General features: G+C 35.6%; 2 long non-coding RNA genes across 2 annotated transcripts; one reads left to right on the top strand and one right to left on the bottom strand.

Moving 5' to 3' along the window:
• Window positions 1-7,127: 7,127 nt before the first annotated feature.
• Window positions 7,128-12,482, bottom strand: LOC148690382 (uncharacterized). Its single transcript, XR_015956230.1, has 3 exons — window positions 12,327-12,482; window positions 11,673-11,789; window positions 7,128-11,347 (listed from the first exon to the last, which is right to left on the bottom strand). It is a non-coding gene; the product is annotated as an uncharacterized LOC148690382 (long non-coding RNA).
• A 2,545-nt stretch (window positions 12,483-15,027) lies between these two features.
• Window positions 15,028-15,995, top strand: LOC148690381 (uncharacterized). The gene is made up of 2 exons (XR_015956229.1): window positions 15,028-15,234; window positions 15,314-15,995. It is a non-coding gene; the product is annotated as an uncharacterized LOC148690381 (long non-coding RNA).
• Window positions 15,996-20,118: the final 4,123 nt, after the last annotated feature.

Below are 20,118 nucleotides of genomic sequence, written 5' to 3'. Positions count from 1 at the left end.
GTCCAGCTGTGGTCCAATGTGGCCACACATGCACATTTTTCCTCCTTTTCTTGGGTTGTTGTGGTTTGGTGGTATTTACCCATGGCAATTGGTGGTACACTAGTGTGTGTGTGTATATATTTACTCTAAGGTTCGGAGCAGATCCAATTCATTTTATCTCTACATCTCATAACTCCAAAACTAGCACACCAGTGCATTCCTTCATTATTTCTGACAAAACCCACCCAAATAACAGCAAAATATTCTCTCGTGTTCATCAACGAGTCAGCTTGCTAGAAACCCTTATCAGCCCTCATTTATAATTTCATCGTAGGTTTTCGACTGATATGTTTGCTTGTTTGAATCATTATCTGGGAGTTGGCTACTTGCATAAATTATTAAAACTAACAAGTTAGAAACCCTTCTTGCTATCTCATATAAATAGACACTGACATGGAAGCTTTTTTTTTATTCCCATATTGCAGGAATTTGTTTCATGCAACAAGAGTTTCTAGCAAGCTTACTTGTTGATGAACTCAGGATTATATTTTGTTGTCATTTGGGTGTGTTTTGTGGGAAATAATGGAGGAGTGCATATATGTGCCATTTTTCTTTTTTTTTTTGAGTTATTGGGTGTTGAGATAAAAACATCAATAGTTATTTTATTTTATTTTCTTATTCTTATTTATTTAAGGGCAAACTTGAAACTTTAGTAGAGAAAATTGTTCAGTTGGGTGTAGAAGTAGGATAGTTGGGTCCAAATAAATTTTTTTTTTCTTGAATTGTTGTCGTTTGATGGCACTTACCCATAGCAATTGGTGGTACACTAGTATTTCAATTTAATCCAAAATATAAATAAATATATATAATATACTTTTTGAAAAAAAATTAAAAGCATTACTCTAAATAATTAAATCGAAATGATGTCACAGCAACGTATTCATTGTAATTAATGGAAAACGATCATCGCCAAATCATTTTCTTGGAGATCCTAAGGATCCTGCAATCGTGATCGTTCATCATACATTGTGCGGTCAGTTTTCATTTGATACTATTTATATTTAATTTTAAATTTTAAATTTTGAAATGATTTATGACTGCACAATATACGATGAACAGATACGATCACGGGATCCCTAGGATCCCCAGGAAAAGGATCCGATGAGGATCCTTTTCTGTAATTAATTAATCTCATTGGCAGAATAATTGGTATAAAGACTATTTAAAAAGTTTCTAAAAGATACTAGGTGCTAGTTGGGCGGCGGGTTGGGGCTTAGCGCCTAAGCAGCTAGGCGGCGCCTAGGCAGATTATGTTAATTTATTATATTTCGTATAAATAAGTGTCAGTTTATACTCAAAATATAAACAATTTCATCATAAACTACAAAATAGAACGACATATATATATATATATATTATGAAGTATTGGAACATATTGAAAACATAGGGAACAAGCATATAATATGTGTTTATTTAAGTCTACAATAAGTCTTTTACAATTTATTGAAGAAAAAAAAATGTAAAATGAAGGTTATCTATTTTCTATTTAAGTGAGTCGTGATTTAGGCGGGTTTGGACGTGCTAGGCGGATGCCTAGGCAGTCTAGGTGGGCACCTCAACAAGTCTAGGTGTCATTTCTTAACTTTCAAATACCTAGACATTAATTGGGACGGTGGCCAACTACCTAGCCCCTAAGCAGGGCCTAAACGACAGATTTTTAAAACAGTGCTATTTAATACTCCTAACCGGATTTTGTTTGTTAAGGGGAAATCTAGAAGTTTGATTTTCTTTCCTTGAAGAAGGGAAATTAGATTCTATTTAGTGGAAAGTATTTCCTGTTGTTGCATATATAATTTAGTAAAAGGTTTGGTCTTGATAGTGTGAATTACTCACATTGATTCATCTGTTGGACGTTTTGATTTAAATAATGAATTATGATCCTCATCGGATCTTCTTTGTGAGGATCTGTCAATCATATCCGTTTATTGTACATTATACGATTAAAAATTATTTTAAATTTATTTATTGAAAATTAAAAAAAAATAGTACCTGAGAAAAATTGACCGCACGGTGTACAATGAACGGACACGATTCACGAATTCGAAAAGGATCCTGTTGGTAAATAATAACTAGCCTCTTGCCACACGCATACACATGTGACAATTAGCTCTTTTTATTTTTTATTTGAAAAAACAAAAAACAGAAAAAATAAAATAATAATATATCTAAAAAAATAATAAAGTTAGTTACTAACCACTTTGTGGGATTCTAGGGATCCCGCAATCCTGTCCGTTCATTGAATATCATGCGGTCATAAATCATTTAAAATTTAAAATTCAAATATAAATAGTACCTAACGAAAACTGACCGCACGATATATGATAAACGGACACGATTCTTGAATCCCTAGGAAAAGGATCAGGTGAGTATCCTTTTCCTACTTTGTGGGTTGGTTTTTTATTTTATTATTTATTATTTTCTTATTTTATTTGAAAATTTAATAGGAGAGGGCAATTTTGGAATTATGAATGTTTCGCTATTTTTGCCTTTTCAATTTATATGTACTAGCCTTCACGCGCGTGCAGAAAACATTTTTTGAATCATAGCATGCTACGCGCGACTTACATGTATTAAATATATTTATATGCGTAAATTGACAAAAATAAAGTTAAATATTTGAAGTAAATGAATAATTTTAGATCATGCTAGAAGAAACTCCTCATAAACCAATTAAAGCAGCTGAATTCACATAATAAAATCGGTTTCTATAGAATTTACATTAAGAATAAAGAAAATAATATTTAATAGATAATTGATTAAATCACATTATTGATAGCCTATTGTGAGGCTAAGCTGACCTCATCCCCCTTAGTATAGATAATATCGTTTGTTAAAAAAAAATAATCATTTGACAATTAATTTAATCACATTATTATCCGCGTGCAAAAGATCTTTTTTATAAAGAAAATAATATTGAATAAATAACTGATTGAATTGCATTATTGCCAACCTATTGTAAGGTACTAATTTAAAAAAAAACTTTACTAATTTATTACCTGCACTACGCACCTCTCAAGATGTTTTGAACACAATATTCATCATTTTCCTTATTTTTTATTATATTGTATGATGATCAAATTACCAAATTACCCTTGCATTATTTGATATATTATATTAGGCTGCTTTTGGATTTTTTTGATTGAGGGGTAATTTTGTCCTAATATTTTTGTCGAATGGCATGACCCCAAATTTTTGTTGGCATGCGTGACCCCATTGGGGCGCTGGCTTTCTATTATATAGATAGATACTATGATACACCCATTTTTCGGTAATATGAGATATTTATGCTTGTGGATCACCCTCATTAATTAAGTTGATTCTTGTTAAAAAAAATTAATCTAGATTTGTAATTTGACAAAATAAATATTGACGCAATATAAGCGTAAGGTTACAAACGTATGCTCTCAAAGAACTAAGTTTTTTGGAGTCCACTAGAGTTGAGAGAAAACCCAAAAGGATAATATACTAATTTTGAATTGATCATTCCAATAGCAATCATGAGGCTTATGGCGGAAGCTATGGTAACACTGCAAGGCTATATGCTGGGGCGGTACATTGGGTGGAATGATATTATCATTGAATCAGATTCTTTGGATTCAGTCTCTTGTCACCGGTATTTGAATACGATGGGCAGTTGGGAAGCTTTTCCTATTTTAGCTAAGTGCAAAGATTTGGGGAAGGCTTTTCATGACTGCTGCTGGTCTTGGATTCCAAGATCGGCCAATACGGCAGCGGACATTTTGGCGTCGCGGCAATCTAGGGAAGTATCTGATTATATTAGGGTTAACCGACCCCCATCTTCCCTTTTACATGTTCTGTGTAATGATGGTCTTCCCTGTCCCCCTTAGGCACTTAGTGGGTAGTGCGAGGAGTGACACTTTTAGCGTTTGATGCGGTGTCGTATGTACCTCCTTGTATTGCTCTTCTTCCTTTGTCGTAGCTGGCTTGTTTGCCTCGAGGTAGGCTTTCTTGTAATCTTTGGCATCTTTGCCCGGTTATTGCATTTTCTAGTTCTCCAAAAAATTAAAAAAAGGCTTAACTTAACTCGGGAAGTTAAGGGGAGTATTAAGAAAATTTGTAAAAGAAGTTTTAGGAAAGAGTAATGCTAAGTAGATTAAATTTACAAACTAAATGTGTCACCAATAAGAAATAAGCACGTTAATCAATACTTGAGTAATAATCTCATAATTAACTTCCATGTCATTTAGTTTACAAAATTTTGTCTATAAATTTAGTCTCCCTAGTATTACCCTTTAGGAAATGTAGAGAAGTAAATTGGACGTTAAACGAAAAGTTCGATTTTTATTATAAATGACCTTGGATGACTAAAATCATTGGCCCACAGTGGACCTCGAATGCCAAGTCTTTATTTTCCCGTCCTTTTGTCTTCATTCGGTCTATTTCGACTTCAATTCACTCGGCCATCTATTATACATCAAATAATTATGTGACGAATATTACTTTGCCAATAGAAGAACACCCTTTTGAAGTTAAAATTGGTGCTGCAAGGTCTGTTACAATGGAGTTGTAAGTCTGATTCCAATTCGAGTATAAAGATGCGAGTGGAGTATCAGAAGCAAACCTTTGATGGGGCGCTGATCCGTGCCAAGGAAGGAGGATGAGATAAACTGGAAAGCTAAAAGTACGGTTCAATGGCTAAATGTGCTCATACTACTGAAGAACCCTACGAAATGGAAACATATAGTCTTGTGCTCGTCCCAAAAGTGATGAACCTTACAAAAGTAACACATTTGCGTCCTATCTCTTTGTGTAATGTTATTATATGTAAGATTATTTCGAAATAGGTTTTTGTCACAAATAGTCTTTGAAATTAACCTATCATATCAAGATGGTCATTAAAATTTTAAAAATCAATCAATGTAGTCCTTGAAATTGAATGTCGCAAATCAATGTGATTATTCCGTTACAATTCCGTTAAAAATTCTATTAAATACTGATGTGTCAAGTAATTGGATCTCACAAGTCTAATTAAATTATATAAATTAAAAAATATTTAAATAATGAAAAAATAATTTTTATTTCTATATAATTATAAGCTTGAAAAAAAGAAAAGAGGATGATTTCCCCTTCCACCCCGACAACCACCACCCTACAACGCCCACCGCACCTCGTCGCGTCGACAACACCAGGGAGGTTTCAATTTGGATTTATCGCCACCGGCAAGCACGAGGACCGTGGGAAAGGAGTGCGACAGTGACGTTTCAAGGGGAGGAGAGCCCCCACCCCACCATGTCGCCTGCACCTCCGGGTTAAATAAAACCGGAAAGGTTTCGATTCGGATTATCGGCACCGGCGAGTGTGAGGACTGCGGGAACGATGGTGCGACAGGGGGTCGAGCAACACCGGGGATGTTTCAATTCACATTAAATTATTATTGTGGTTAACATTTGATTTGGTAATTAACTCATTCAACTAATCGAGTTTGCTGGTTTAGTACCGTATTCTTGGACTTTAGTTGCCAAAATGAGTGGGCTTCTATCGACCATGGCAGATAGAAACTCTAGAGCTGTCCCCCCATATCATTTTCTTTGGGAAATATTTGAGAGAGTAGCTGTTTCAGAATTTTCTTCTCTTATGTAGGCGACGGGGTGGGGGCTGGGTGTTGTCGGATGGGGTGGGGAAGAAGATGAAAAACAGTCATCTTCTTTTGTACTTTTTTAAATTTATAACCATATGACTTTTTAGCCATGATCATAACACATCATTTTGGTATTTGAAATTGAAAATCAATAGAAATACCTGAGATTGTCCACCATCATTATTTGGTCATTCAGTTAAAAACTCCGTTAAGTGTCGTAGAGCTCTTGACCAAAAGTTTGGTTAATTTTCAAAGCTTTCTAACTCAATCGTTTTTTAACCAAATTCAACTCATAATATATCAAAATGAAGATAGAAAAGTGTAGAACAAGATTATAACTATTTGGAAGCCCAATGGTTGCCGCAGATAGCTGGAAAATAAACTGAAATGTGACTGTTCTGCAGGAAAACTGAAAAACTTGTCGGAAACTGGGTAAATTTTAAACGTTCATAACTTCTTCAATACTCAATGAAATCGAGTGATTCAAAAATGAAAATCATACTTCTTGACGAGACAATGAGAATGGTACATTTCTCGACGTTTAACTCGTCGTAGTTTGATTGAAAAATGGCTCGAAATCGGCTATCATGGTCTGAAGTTAGCCAATTTTGAGCCGTTTTCTGGCCAAACCACGAGACGAATTAGCCGTTGAAAAATGTACCATTCTCTTTGTCTCATTTAGAAGTATAATTTTGTTTTTGAATCACTGATTTCATTGAGTATTGAAAAAGTTATGAACGTTTAAAGTTTACCCAGTTTCTGGCAAGTTTTCTAATTTTCCAGCGCACTAGTCACATTTCAGGCTATTTTCCGACCATCTCCGGCAACCATTGGGCTTCCAAATAGGTATAATCTTGTTCTACACTTTTATATCTTCATTTTGATATATTATGGGTAGAATTTGATTAAGAAACGATTAAGTTACGAAGTTTTGAAAATTGCCCAAACTTCCGGTCAAGAGCTCTGGGACACTTAACGGAGTTTTGAACGGAAATAACAAAATAATGGATGGTGGATGATCTCAGTGACCATTTCTATTGATTTTCAATCTCAGGGACCAAAGTGATGTGTTATGCAAGTGCCAATGACCATTTTGGCTATAAAGCCTAATTATATAGAAATACAAATTATTTTTTATCATTTAAATATTTTTAATTCAATATAATAATATTTAGTTAAACTTGTGGGACCAAAGTATGTGACACATCAACACTTAACAGAATTTTTTACGGAATTGTGACGGAAGGACCACATTAATTTGTGGCATTTATTTTCAAGGACTACATTGATCGATTTTCAAGTTTAAGGACCATCTTGATGGAATGAGTCAATTTCAGAAACTATTTGTGATAAAAACCCTTTCGGAATTGTCGACTAGTCGGTCCATACTCCAAACACAATTTGGGAGAGTTTGCACTTCACATAACACAAACAGAGTCATCACACCAAATGAATGGGAATCAGTAAACAATTAAGAGCCTAAAACTCATTCTCTTGGTAATCTCTTAATTTATTATTGTAACTTTACCCGCAAAGGGAGCTGGACAACTAAGAAAACAAGAAGCTTATGAAACCACAACAGTGTATATATAGACGAATTAGCCGAAAACACCTAAAAACCATTCATCTTTCTTCTCTTTCACATCACTTGTGATAGCAGAAGAATATAGCTGAAATGGTCATCTTTATTCCAACTCCTTTGTTTTATGTCCTGGATGCGGACATCTGATAGCATACAAAAATCATTGAGATATTGGGAAGAACCAGTTTTGTTACGCAGGAGTTCATATTGAGTCCGTTACAGTTCAGTGTACCCTATTCTAGACCACGCTATTTTTGCCTCGTACCCTCCTCTCTATGGTTGTCTAGGTCATTCAAAAATGTGAAAATCTCATGTTCTTGTTTCCAAGGGTTTTAACACATATTTATTTATCTTATAGGCAAAGAAAGAACTTTGAACCTTTCACAATCAAGTTTTCGGTAATCAGCTTCTTTGCTCGCTAGGGCCATTATTCTTCATTCTGCATGTCTGCCAAAGGATATTTGAGGCTAAAGTTTAACACTCTTCAATTTGGGTTTCTTGTGTGTTTTTGCACCAGTGGTTGCATGGGAGGCCGGGAAGCCGTTGGTGATGGAGAGGGTGGAGGTTGCTCCACCTCAGGCCATGGAAATGAATGTCAAGGTCAAATATACTTCACTTTGTCACATTGATCTCTACTTCTGGGAAGCCAAGGTCAGCAGCAATACATACTACATACATACTTTGAAATTTGTAGAATTGTAAACTATGAGTAGAGTTTTCCAGCCAATTTAGCCATTTCTTTAATTGACAATGAATAATTAAGGTTTTAAATCGAAAAGTAAATTGCAAATGTCATTTGTGATGATAAAGTTACAGGATCAGTAGTTCTTAGCATATGTGAACTTTGACAACAAATTTGTGAACCATGTGTGAATTTTAACCACAAAGTGCAGTTGTACTCAAAACTAAAAGACTGACATTTAATTGTTCTCCGATTAATCACTTTCTTGGCACATCTATCTTCAGTGAAATCAAGCTTTCGTAGCATTTTATCTTTTGAACAATGAGCAGTTGAAAACTGCTAATCTTTTGATAACTATGAAATTATGTACATAAATCTAGCTTTATTAGCATCCCTATCTTTGAGCAATGAGTAATTGAACACTGTCAATCTCTTGACAACTATGAATTTATCTATATATTTTCAAAACATTTTATACACCCGCAATATCGTACGGGCACTTTTACTAATTTTACCCAAAGATTAGGTATGGCATCAGCCATTTTTTGGATTCGTGTAAGTTGGATCTACTGAAGGTATATTTGCTAGTTGCCGCTCAAAGTACGATTTTAGCGACATGAAAATCTCTTTGTAATATTACAGAGAAATCTGCTCACTAGTATCCATATATAATGCCCATCATTCCTGTTCAATTCCTGCATAAAACAAATCTTTTCGCCCAAGTTTCCAATTCGAAATCACATATCCATTTCTCTTCCATTTCAAAAAAAAAAAAAAAAAAAACCATTTCTCTTTATTCAGAGCTACAAATATATGTCTATCCAAGATTTCATTCAAGATCAACGCAAGGATCAGGGACTTTAGAGAGGAGAGTATTGAGAAATTAAAATTTTCAATAAAAAATTTGTGCCCTTTATTTTTCATTGATCCTAATCCTTTATGTATTCAAACAATTGTAAGAGAAATTGGTAGCGCCTGTCTGACTTGGGGATTCTTCCAAGTTATAAATCATAGGTTCCAATTTCAAAACTAGAAGACGTTTGGCACACATTCATAAGTTTTTTTTCTTGATACATACTGAGGAGAAGAGAAAATATAATAAAGTTGTCAAAAGCATCTTTTTGGATACTTCAACAATGAATTGATGAACAATGTCAAAGATTGGAAACAATCATTTGATTACACGGTCGATGAGTCAACAACATTCCCTACTTCTAGTGACCCATCAGATAAGGGATTGACCAAGTGGAAAAATAACTGCCCTCCTTAACTACGGCAAGCCAATGAAAACTTAATTCTTTGTGTTGCAACCTCATAATTATTAGAGACTTGGTTTATCATATAAAAGAGTATTTTATTTTGACTAGTGATGTATGTGAAGATTATGCTAAGAAAATGAAAAAACTAACATTTCGATTGATGGAGCTAATTGGCTTGAGCTTGGTGTTGCCAACCAATAAGTTTGCAAGCTATTCTCAAGAGCATACAAGTTACCTACAATTTAATTCGTATCCCCCTTGTCCTTTTGCAGACTTAGCTCTTGGTGTAGTCAGTCATAAAGACGCATACGATCTTGTGATTTTATGATAAAACTAGGTAGAAGGTTTGGAAATGAAAAGAAAAAGTGATGAAAAATGGGTTAAGGTTAAATCGATCCCCATGCTTTCATAATCAATATCGGGAATAATATTCACGTACCACCCTTCAAACTATTTCAAAGCTTATGACCAAATTCCTTCTCTGTCCTTCACGAGGTAGAAAAAGACATAGGATCTTGTACAACGATTTGTTTGGTGTATGTACCTTGTATTTAGTGTATCTTGTACAATGATCTCCAATGCAGTATATGGTTGTACAAGAAACAAACACCAAACAAATCGAAGATATGGACACCAAATAAACGTTGTACAAGATCCATGCCTTCTTCTACCTCGTGATACATACCCAAGTTGTTTGGTATGTATTGTGATTTGTTTCACATAAATCACGATGACATACATACCCAAATTGTTTGGTGTTTGTATCTTGTACAAAGATATAGTGCATTGGGGATTGTTGTATAAGATACAGAAGACCAAATCCTAGATACGTACACCAAATAAATAGTTGAACAATATCTTTGTGTTCTTCTACCTCGTGAAGTACGGAGAAGGAAGTTGGTCAAAAACTTTGAATTAGTTTGAAGGGTGGTACACCAAATAAATCGTTGTGCAAGATCCTATGTCCTTGTGAAGGATGGAGAAGGAATTTGGACAGAAGTTTTGAAATAGTTTGAAGGGTGGTACATGAACATTATTTCCGATATTGATTATGAAAGCATTGGGGATTGGTTTAACCTTAACCCATTTTTCATCACTTTTTCCTTTCATTTCCAAACCTTCTATCTGGTCTTATCATAAAATCACAAGGTCTTATCATAAAATCACAAGATTGTATGCGTCCTTATCACTGACTACCCAAAGAGCTAAGTCTACAAAAGGACAAGGGGGATACGAATTAAATTGTAGGTAACTTGTATGCTCTTGAAAATAGCTTGCAAACCTATTGGTTGACAACACCAGGCTCAAGCCAATTAGCTCCATCAATCGAAATGTCAGTTTTTTCATTTTCTTAGCATAATCTTCACATACATTACTAGTCAAAATAAAATACTCTTTTATATGATAAACCAAGTTTTTAATAATTATGAGGTTGCAACACAAAGAATTAAGTTTTCATTGGCTTACCGTAGTTAAGAAGGGCATTTATTTTTCCACTCGGTCAATCCCTTATTTGATGGGTCACCAGAAGTAGGGAATGTTATTGGCTCATCGACCGCGTAGTCAAATGATTGTTTCCAATCTTTGACATTGTGCGTCAATTCATTGTTGAAGTATCCAAAAAGATGCTTTTTGACAACTTTATTACATTTTCTCTTCTCCTCGGTATGTATCAAGAAAAAACTTATGAATGTGTGCCGAATGTCTTCTAATTTTAAAATTGGAACCTATGATTTATAACTTGGAAGAATCCCCAAGTGTGACAGGCGCTACCAATTTCCTTACAATTGTTTGAATATACAAAGGATTAGGATCAACAAAAAATAAATGCCTCAAATTTTTATTGGAAATTTTAATTTCTCAATTATTCTCTGTCTCTAAGGTCCCTGATCTAGTTATTACATTGATCTTGAATGAAATCTTGGATAGGCATTATTTTTAGCTCTGAATTGAAGAGAAATGGTTTGTTATTTCTTGAAATGGGAGAGAAATGGTTATGTGATTTGAGATTAGAAGCTTAGGCTTAAAGGTTTGTTTTATGCAAGAATATGCAAGAATTGAAGAGGAATGGTGGGTTTATATAAGGATATTAGTGAAAGTTTCTTTGTAATATTATTACAAAGAAATTTTCATTGTTGCTAGAATTGTACCTTTTAGCTGCAACTAGCAAATATACTTATAGCATGCTGCAAGAAATAGAGATAAAAAGTGGATAAGTTCCAATTACACGAATCCAGAAAATCTCTGATGCTATAATGTATGCCAAATCTTTAGGTAAAATGTCAGCGTAAAAAATGATATAAATCGCTATATTCAGTTTGTGTGTGTGTTTTCTTTTCAACAGAGAAGATACATTATTCACACATGAAATTAAAATAGTGTGGAAGACTCTCTCATGAAGGTAATCGGAACTAAACAAGTCTAAGGTGAAAAAGAGTCTCACGTGAAAGCACACAAGAATATATATATATATATATATGTATGTATGTATGTATGTATGTATGTATGTACCTGGGTATCTGTGAGAGAGAAACTAGTCCAGACCTTTCAACGGCACGCATAAGCTGCGTGCACCAATGAGACTAGTCCAGCACATTCAAAGTAACAGCCTGCAGTCAGAATTTGATCCTACAAATAAATTGACAGAAGACTTAATCACAAAAAATCAAAGATGTGAAAAGGGAGCTTTAGTTACAGCATATATAAGTTCGAAATGTCGGCGTCCATGATTCTAGGCTCATAAGTTTGAAATGTAATACATGAAGAATTAAGGAACTAACTGAACAATGGATAGATACCGTGATGATGGAAAAGGAGAAAATGCAGAATATCAGCAACCTGATAGTTGACACTCAATATCACAACAGAAGCAGGGAAATAATTAATTTAAACACAAGACAGACGAAGACTATTGAAAACATTAATGAGATAAATTTGTGAGTGAATAGGGACTGATATTTTGAATTAACATGAACAAAAAGATCCGACAACGAAAATGACAAAAAAATATAGTATAGTATCCTGGTGGATAGAGTATTGAATTTCTATCGATGTGTTAGGTTTTGAAACTCCCCCTTTCTATTATAATAGTTTCGAACTCTCTTTTTTCTCTTTATTAATAATAAATTTATAAAGAAAAAGAAAATGGTAAAAGGAGTGTGGTACCGGCGAGCTTGAGCTCAACAAGGTGCCCAGCGAACAAGGCCTGGTTCTTGGCCTCGATCATCTACACCCAGCGAACAAGTTTGTTGTTCTAAGCTTGAGAGAGAGAGAGAGAGAGAGAGAGAGAGAGAGAGAGAGAGAGAGCTGGGGTCTGATTTGGTAATGGATGGGCAGGTAACGTTTATATAGAAAGGTGTTAAAGTTGTTAGGTCTCCTAGTTTTTAGGTTTTGTTTAAATAATGGTGAATAATCCCTAATCTTGAGGGACACGTTTGTTCCATTATCTGTTTAAGACTTAGTCATATACCACGATCCTAGAGTTGTAAATCGTGGGCTGTTATTTCTCTTTCAGTTTATTTTTGTAAAGCTGTTATATAGCTACTGCAACTTTTTGAATTCAATAAGAAAATTCTCGCTGCATTTGAGTGTTATCAAGCTATTGTTTTGCAAGTTCTTTGTTGCTCTTCTTGGTTTTAACAAAAGGGACTTGGTAAAAACATTCATGAAAATTCATAATTTTAATTTGCAGACGTGCGTCATCTGAAGATGACAGGAAACCAACCCAACAAACAAGATTCCAGTTGTATGATCATAGAAAGATAGTGCACATGGATGTGTTTCATCATTTTTCATTAATTCAACTACAAATTAAAGTCTCTTTTTTTCATTTCCAATTTGAGGATACACAAATGTAGGGAAAAGACGATTCCATGTTGAGGTCATGTTCGGTTACACGCTACGTACATCAATTATTGTTCAACTTTTATACGATTTTTTCCAACGAGTAACTGAAAGATGAAAATTGCATTCACCTAAATAACACGTTTTGGTGGGAAATATATACAATCAATGTTAAGGGGTGGGAGGGTACGAAAAAAAACCAGACCGAACCCAACAAAAACTGAAAACACCAAGCTGACAAACAAAAAACCGAATCCAAACCAAAAATCAAACTTAACCCATGTAACCAATTTTGATTTCCGTCTCTCTTTAAACGTTAAACCAAACCAAACTGGACTGATTTGTTTATAAATACTAGCATTTGCCTACATAGTTTGTGTGTATGAACACATTTTTTTTTAGAAAATGAGAAGGAGAGAGAGAGAGAGAGAGAGAGCGTAGGGGGAATGAGAGATTTTTGTTTTTGGTTTTATTTTTTTAAATATTAGAGATATTTTCACATTACATGTAGGTGAGGCTTCAATAAAAAACAGTAAAATTTGGACCTATGAAATTACATTAGTGCCCATCATTTTTTTTGTATGATGGAAGACTAAGTTATCTTTTCACCATTTTTTGGTTGACAAAGAGAGTTTCATTAATTAATAGAGATTAATAGAGATAATTTCATGGTGTATTATTGGACCTCACCTGAAGCCCAACTTCAAAACCCAACCCTTTTGTGTAGGCCCAAACCTCAACTCAAGATGTGAGGCTTCGAGGCTTCGTGTTCATGATTCGATGAAAACTCTCCCTCTTTCTGTTTTTGTTGGACATTTTTCATTTTTGGACGAAAATTTGAGGTTGAAAAAAAAAAATTAAATGGGAAAAGTTTAAACCAATAACCGATAGAATTGAACAGGAACCGAGTTGTTCTGATTTATTCTTGTGTTTCTCTGTAGGATTTTCAAAATTGAACCGAATCGAGTAAAGCCTTAGGTTTGGATCACATTTTAGAATAAACTAGTATGAACCGAATCAAGCCCATCCATAAACTTATTGCAGGCATTAGATTATTTAACGGTTGAAACTCTATGACTTATTCTAACACATTACACCTGAATAAGATCGCGCTTAGGCCAAGTGGAAGTTCTATTCAAAATTATTGCAGACATTAGTTTAATTGATGCATTAGTAATTGGTATTACATTTCCTAAAGTTTAGTTCAAAGTTATCGAGTTTTCATCTGCGCATAATTACGATAGTTTCTACTCATATTGGTTTTAGTAATTAATGCATTAGCATTGACACCTTTTCTTCTTCTTCTTCTTCTTCTTCTTTTTATTTTATTTTTTATAAAGAAGAATGTCTTAGAAATTCATCTTTCTTTTATCCTCTTCAACTTTTTGCATCATGAGTTCAAACCATCCGCTTCGTGTACACTAGCAGAGCCAAAGCTCCCTTAGGCTATAGTATAGAGAGAGTTTTGGTTCTTTTAAGCTTAAAAATATTAAACTTTTTTACTACATTACGATTTTTAATTGTCATATTCCACTTAGCAAATGAAAATTTTGAATCTTAAGGTTGCTTTTTCAGGAAAATAAGAGCTAATAAATATCAACTAAACTCATCAATTTAACCAATACTATAATTTAATACACTACTACAAAAGGGCCTTATAGTGTCAGTAGGTGGTGTCGGTTTAATATAATATAATGGCGGACAAGACAGTTGCGACACTAACTGAACATGACGTCGGATTTACTGCCGCTTATAAGCGTTATAAAATGTCTACGTCGCTTTTAAACCGACAAAAACATTTAATGTCGCTTATAACCGACATATATTTTAATAATTTTTAAATACTGGCGTCACTTTAAGCAAAACAGTGTTGCTTTTAAGCGACATAAAGTATTGTTTTAAAATATTTTAAATTCATATATTTTGAAACCCGGTCACTAACCTTTTGCAAAATTTCAAACATTTTGAAATTTTCACACCACTCCGGTAGACTCCCGCACAAAATTCTAAATATAAAGGAAGAGAACACAACCCCTTCAGCAAAGTAGCTCATTCTTCACAGCTACAACAACAGCAGCAATCGTTTCAAATTCAACAAAGCCCAGACCGTGCTCTTGCCCGTCACAACGGAGGTCGCCGATCCCGAGTTTCAGAATTTGCGTGGGGCTGCCGAGTTGAGGCAGAGGATTGTCATTGGGAGCGTCGGTCTTCCACGAAGGGAAAAGAAAAGGTGTTGTTTCATCTAGAATTCGATGGTTCAGAATGTTAGAACTAATTATTGTGGTCTTCATCCTTTTTTATTTTTGTAGATTGCCCCCTTTGATCCTACTAAGAAGAAGAAAAAGAAGAAGGTTGTTATTCTGGATGATTCTGTGGAAAAGTTGGCTGAGAAAGCGGAAAGCTTGATAGGCAGTTCAATTGAACAACCATTTTTTATTTGTGTTGTATTATTTTACAAGTACATTTGTTAAGACTTGTATGTTTTGTCATTGCAGTTTCTGAGGGGTAGGAGAGTACGTTTGCTGGTTTAAAAAAGAAGAAGAAGAAGCCAGGACGTTTGCCGGGGGAGTCGTGGAAGAGACGGAAACACCGTCGTCTTGTATTGAAGGCGAGGCCAAGGAGGAAAGTGTGGCGGAGGGCGGTTCGGCGAGTAAGCAAAGGAGTGAGCCCAATGGGAACATGATTCCAAAATTGCAGACTGCCGAGTCATTGGATTAGAAGTGGCTTATGACCGAAGATCCAAATTATGAGTCCTTTTTCTTTTCCCTCGTGCAATTTCTGTGTACAAATTCTTCAAATTTTGATATTTATTTTGGCTTCTTCTCTCAGATGTATTTTTAGTGGACAAGTCGCCGGTGCAGCACTTCATGGAAGAGATGTCGATTGGCAATTCATTGAAAACGAATGCAGAGACAAATTTTGAAATATTTTTATTATTATTAACAAAGGTGGTGTCGGTTAAGACCGTCACTAGTTTGCATATTTTATTTATTTAATTGTTATCTAACGTCGCTTTCATACGTCGCTTTAAACCAACGTAATGTTAAAGTATACGTTGCTTTAAACCAACGTCAACATCAGTGTCGCTTTTAACCGACGCTGATTAGTGGCGGATTAAGAGAACAAACCAACACTGAAGCCTTTTAGTGATGCTAGCAATGGTGTCGCTATTCCAATCCGACATTACGTTGTTTTATGTCGGATTTTATGTCGGTTTTTGGTCCGCCGGTGATAGCCTATATTGTAGTAGTGATAGTAATAAATTAAAACTTCCATACCACAAATGGTTCCTTATTTTATTCACTTGAAAGTTTTGAAGGCTAGAAGTGACTAGTAAGTGAGAGGTCTTAGGTTCGATTCTTGTCAAAGGCGAATTTGAACCACATTATTGCTAGCCCATTGTGAGGCTTAGCTTTCTCTCTCACCCCCCTATTTGTAAATAATATCGATTGTTCAAAAAAATAAAATTCCTATTTTCAAGTTTACTATTATATAAATTATGTAGGCAATAAAAGATTAAAATTTGATTTTGTAGTAGTTTTAGCAAAAATAATTCCTGACTACGCCATTGTTGGTGTATAATTGTTTTTGCTAAGAGCAAGTCCACCCCTAAAAATGCGCTGGCACCCAGGCCGTTTAATCCACTCAAATGAATAGTGATTGACCCCAATGAATAGTAATTGGTCAAACGCATCTCTACCCCTAAAAAATGCGCTGACACCTAGCCTATTAAAATATCATTAATTTTTTTTTATAAAATAAAAAAAAGTTAGTTTTAATTTCGGATAGGATTTTTAACCAATCTTGTCACGTCATGTGTCATTATCCGAAAGTACTATTTTGTGAATAGATTTTCGAAAAGATTTTCAACCAATCCCAATGCACCACGTGTCACTGTCTGTTTACAATAATTTAACCAAGATTTTGATAAGATTTTCAACCAATCTTATCACACCACGTGTCATTATCCGAAAGTAATATTTTGTAGATATATTTACGATAAGATTTTCAACCAATCATGTAGTGCCAAGTGGCATTATGCAGAACCTCATCCCTTCTTTTTTTGTCCATATAAACCCCACATCCATCCTAATTCATACACCAAACTCAATCCTTTAGCTCAGAATCCTTCTTCATCGTTTTTAAATCTTGAGTTCTTACAATGTCTTCTTCAAGGAGATTGTATGAAATCGATGAGCAACATAAAAAATTGTTGGTAGAACAAGAAGAATTGTTCAAACTCGAGGAAGGTGGAGATGAGGTTTTCACAATGGAAGAGAATGAAGATGATGAACATAGAAGATATAGAGCCTCACATCCCCGTCGTGCCATGGAAGCTGTGGGTTAGATATCCAAACTCATACGTGTTGTGAACTTGGATAGAAAAAGGGAAAGACGAGGTAAAGATCTCTTGGAAGATTATTTTATCCCTAACAGTTTATTCCCTGATCATATTTTTAGATGTCATTTTAGAATGCAACAAAGTATGTTCAACAAAATCATGATTGCTATTTGCTACCATGATCCATACTTTGTACAAAAAAAAGAAAGATGCTTTCATGTTCTACGTCTTCTTCCTGAGCAAAAAATTATTGTTGCCTTGTGGATGTTTGCATATGGAGCATCTGCATATCAAGTGGATGAGATAGCGAGGATGAGAAAATCAACTGTTCTGAAGTCCCTGATGAGGTTTTGCTCCTCAATTGAAGCCTTGTACAACAATGAGTACCTCCGAAAACCCACGACAATGGACCTGCGAAGGCTTTTAAAGAAGGGTGAGATATGAGGCTTTCTTAGCATGATTGGAAGCATCGACTGTATGCACTGGACCTAGAAAAATTGTCAAAGTGCATGGCAAAGAGCTTATGGCGACAGAAAAGGAGCCAAAGTATCATTTTGGAAGTGGTGGCTTCATTTGATACACAGATTTGACATGCTTTTTTTGGTATTCCAGGAGCTCAAAATGACCTTAATGTCCTTGCCCAATCTTCAGTGTTCAATGAGGTGCTGCAAGGAAAAGCACAGAAAGTCACATAGTTAATGACCATAAATATGAAGGAGCATACTACCTAGGAGATGACATTTACCCAAGGTGGACAACGTTTGTCAAAACAGTGCCACATCTAAAAAGTGAAAATGATAAACAGTTCTCAAAATGTCAAAAGGGGTGTAGGAAGGATGTGGAGCATTGTTTTGGTATCCTGTAAGCTCGTTGGGTGATTTTCAGGGCTGCTGCCAGAATGTTTGATGTCAAGGCTCTTCGATCCATCATGATGACGTGTATCATTCTCCACAACATGATTGTGGAAGATGAGTATGATTATGATTCCATTGATGAATATGAGCCGAATACGATGAACAACTCCAGAACACGTATTTATTGTGCTTATGACTACACCAAAGATCCCGTGCAACATGAGTCATTGGAAAGAGATAGACGTTACAAGCAATTGATTATTGATCGGTACACTGCAATGCAATGACCATACATGCACTTAAGCCGTCAAAGTGACTTAATTGAGCACCAGTAGGGATTGAAACAACTTGAAGTAACTTAAAAGGAGCTTGTGGGCAAAGAATAAAGTTCTTAGTTTATTTGGTGTGTTTATGTAAGTTTTATTTGGTTTGTTTTTTAAAGTTTATTTGTTTTTATTTTTTAAGTTTGTTTGGTGAGTTTATGTAATTTTATTTGGTGTGTTTAAATAAAGTACTAAAAATATATAACAAATTACATATAGAACTAAAAATAAATAAGAAATTACATAAAGTTCTAAAAATAATTACGAAATTACATAAAGTACAAAAATAAATTAGAAATTATATAAAAAGTCTGAGGAGCTAGGATATGTGGTGCTAGGATCTTGGTTGCTAGGATTTGTGTAGCTAGAACCCTCTTCACTTGTTCCCTCGTTTCTTGCACGCCTCATTCACACCACGTCATCTTTTTCCGATGTCCAAATGTAAAACCCTTCCCCAAAATTATTATCTAATTTTAAATTTCCCCTAAAAGTTTATGTAATTTTACATTTCGGACCCATATCCTAATCCAATCTGGACCCTCCATTTAGATTCCCTCCCCTTTCCGTTTGCCATGTGGCGCCACCTTGACTAATCCCTTATCTCTCTCTCCCCCAAGTCAACTCTCACTTCCTCTCTCAACTCTCTATCTCTCTCAGCTTTCAACTCTCTCTCCCTGATCTACCTACACACCCACACAGACCCTTAGAGACACCCCGACGATAGCGCAGCATCACCATCACCCTCATCGACTTTCTCTCACTTTCCCGCGTCGCTATGAGGCATGACGAAGCCCAAAGAAACTCCGGTGAACCTCGAGTGAAAACTAGTTCACCTTCGACTGTTTCACGGTTAACTTCAGGTACCAACCTCTCATTCTTGTCTTTATCTTCGTTTTGCTAGTTAGATCGAATGTTAAATCGATCGATCGTCGTCGACCGAAGCTGAGGAGGCTCCGGCCTCCTTCCCCGGCGATAAACAAAGACCCAGGGCCTTTGGGCCTAAACCCTAAGCCCAAACCCTTATCTTTCAAGCCTTCGAGCCGTGTGTGGAACTTGGGCCTTTGGCCCGTGGAACTCGAGCCCAACCCATTTAGCTTTTTATTTATTTATTTATTTTATTTTCTAAAAACCTAAAACCCTCTTATTTGGGCTAGGCCTTTAGCCCAAGACCAAAGGGCTTTTGCCCGTGAGCTCTAAACCCAAAACCATTAGAGGCTTAGGCCTTCGGGCCATGTAAACTTGGGCCTAAGCCCGTAGACCCCAAGCCCAGAGGCCCATTCCCCTAGGCCTAAGCCCAAACCTAGTCTAAACCTTAGCCTAGCTGCGAGTGGGTGACTGTCGGTGTTGGCGCGTAAGGTGAATGCGCAACCGTCCACGGCGATAATGATGGTGGCGTCGGCAAAAATTTCAACGACTTTTCCAGCGACCCATGGTGGCTCGTGGCCGCTGGAGCCTCCACTTTATGGCGGTGTGTGACCGTACCTGAGGTCCATCTTTATGTTATTCGACGTCCTGAACCGGTTTATGACGTCCGTTTTCTGAAATTCAATCGTTTAAGTATAGTTTTGTTAATTAACCCTTTATGTGCTTAGGTG

The sequence above is a fragment of the Pyrus communis genome, chromosome 15 (genome assembly GCF_041283825.1).
Source record: "Pyrus communis isolate YQ-2024b chromosome 15, ASM4128382v1, whole genome shotgun sequence".
Taxonomy (NCBI): Eukaryota; Viridiplantae; Streptophyta; class Magnoliopsida; order Rosales; family Rosaceae; genus Pyrus; species Pyrus communis.
Note: the sequence above shows the minus strand (reverse complement) of the source record. Positions and strands in the feature narration are given on the sequence as shown.